The 2,556-nt window shown below is 36.8% G+C and overlaps 1 non-coding gene across 1 annotated transcript; it reads right to left on the reverse strand.

The window, feature by feature from the left end:
• Window positions 1–905: 905 nt before the first annotated feature.
• Window positions 906–1,012, reverse strand: LOC128040817 (small nucleolar RNA R71). The gene has a single exon (XR_008195623.1). It is a non-coding gene; the product is annotated as a small nucleolar RNA R71 (small nucleolar RNA).
• Between the last annotated feature and the right edge of the window lie 1,544 nt (window positions 1,013–2,556).

The following is a 2,556-nucleotide window of genomic DNA, read 5'->3' on the forward strand; positions in this document are numbered from 1 at the left end:
AGAATGCAATTGATTAATTGCATTGAAAATTGTTATTTTATTTTATTTTACTTAGTTTAATTCTTAATCTTAATTAAGAATTTTTTAAATCATCAAATTTTCACCACCAACTTGTTAAATTATTTATTTCATAATTTTTTTTGCACAATCCCTGTGGGTACAATAACTCAACATTTACTTGTCATTTTATTTCTTATTGCGATTGTGTACACTTGCACATTTCCATTGTTCCAACTTTTTGCGTTGTTGCCGGGGACTGTTTTAAAATGACATTATTTGTGAATTGGTTAATTTTTCAATTTGGTTTTTTTTTGTTCAATTTTAACTTAATTAATTTTTCTATAATTGTTTCAGGTGTTTAAAAGTATAGATCGAATTATCAATTTACTCCCTGTAGATCCTGAAATTGAAAGAACTTTTCGAAAAAGAAAAAGACAAGCAAGTCAAAGAAAGACCAAAGAGATAAACTTTGAATATTTGAATCAAGGAAACGGAGCAAACCCTGCTCAAAATCCTATCCTTATTGCTGATGATAGGGATAGAGCTCTAAGACAGTACGTCGTGCCAGTGTTTCATGAGCTTAATTTGGGTATTAGAAGACCCGAAAACAAGGCACAACAGTTTGAGCTGAAGCCAGTCATGTTCTAGATGCTTCAGACAGTGGGCCAATTCAGTGGAATGCCTACCGAAGATCCTCACCTTCACTTAAGACTGTTTATGGAGGTTAGCGATTCTTTCAAGCTAGTCGGAGTACATGAAGATGCACTATGGTTGAACACAAGCCTGGTTGAACTCAAGGATAGAGCTCAAGCCTGGTTGAACTCATTGCCACCAAATTCCATTACCACATGGCAAGAGTTACAGAAAGATTCCTTATGAAGTACTTCCCACCTAGCAAGAATGCTAAGTTGAGGAACGAGATCACTACTTTCCAACAGATGGATGATGAGTCCTTTTATGAGGCATGGGAAAGGTACAAAGAATTATTACGGAAGTGCTCTCATCATGGAATCTCGTATTGTATCCAACTGGAGACATTCTATAATCGTCTCAATGCTGACACGAGAATGGTAGTATACGCCTCTACTAATGGAGCTCTCCTTTCTAAGTCTTATAATGAGGCTTATGAAATCATTGAAAGAATTGCCAACAATAATTATCAATGGCCAACCAATCGAGTAGAGTTAGGAAGACAAGTCACAGGAATATATGAAGCGGATCCACTCACTTCACTAGCATCTCAAGTATCTTCGGTTTTCTCAATACTGAAAAATTTTACCATTAATGGGTTTAATAACTTTGCAGCTTAGCCACCGAATCAATACAAAAATGTAGCCTATGTTTATTATGGGGAAGGACACTTGTTTGAAGAATGTCCATCAAACCCAGAATTTGTGTATCACATGGGTAACCAAAACCAAAACCGAGGAAAGCAAGGACTGCAATCCAATTTTTATAACCCATCTTGGCAAAACCACCCTAATTTCTCTTGGAGTAACCAAGGGACTAGGTCCAGTAACACTTATACACAACCCAGACTAACCCAGCCAACTGGATTTACCCAACAAGTTTTGAAACCAGCCCAAGTTGAACCATCCAATGGTTTGGAAAACCTGTTAAAGGCATATATAGCAAAAAAAATGATGCATTAATTCAAAGCCAAGCAACCACATTGAAAAACCTTGAAAACCAAGTGGGTCAACTTGCCACTCCACAAGGTGCTTTGCCTAGTGATATAGAGAATCTGAGAAATCCCCATAAGGAGCATTGTAAAACATTGACATTGAGGAGCGGAAAGACATTAGAGCTTAACACTGTTGAAGTTGAACAGGAGCCAACTGATGCTCAAGATGCAGTGGAAGTTCAACCAAGTGTTGAAACTCCAATCTCACCAGAACCAAAACCTGTGAACTTTGAAAAGGTAACTTCAAAACCAATTAATTCCGATAAGCTAACAACTTCGTTAGGTGCAGAAGTGCCATGGAAGATGAATCAGCCAATTCAAGAAGTTCCTAAACGTATTCAAGTAAATTCATATCAACATTTTGTTAGTAGAAGCAGATGACTAGATGTCGAATTACGTCAAATTTATAAAGGACATCCTGCCCAAGAAACAAAGACTTGGAGAATTTAAGACGGTAGCCCTGACGAAAGAACGCAGTTCATATCATTAAGACAAACTACCCCCAAAGTTGAAAGATCCTAAATATTTTACCAAACCTTGCAACATTGGAGAAACTTATTCTGGTAAAGCATTATGTGATTTGGGTGCAAGCATTAACTTGATGCCCATGTCAATATTCAGAAAGTTAGGGATAGGTGAAGTTAGACCTACTACGATTACACTTCAATTAGCAGATCGATCTTTAGCACATCCAAAAGGAAAAATTGAGGATGTATTGGTATGTGTAGATAAATTTATTTTTCCTGCAAAATTTTTTATCTTAGACTTTGAAGTAGATAAAAAGGTGTCAATCATCCTAGGAAGGTCTTTCCTAGCAACTGGAAAGACCCTTATTAATGTGTAGAAGGGCGAACTAACCATGCGTGTTTAGG

This window comes from Gossypium raimondii, chromosome 4 (genome assembly GCF_025698545.1).
Source record: "Gossypium raimondii isolate GPD5lz chromosome 4, ASM2569854v1, whole genome shotgun sequence".
Lineage (NCBI taxonomy): Eukaryota > Viridiplantae > Streptophyta > Magnoliopsida > Malvales > Malvaceae > Gossypium > Gossypium raimondii.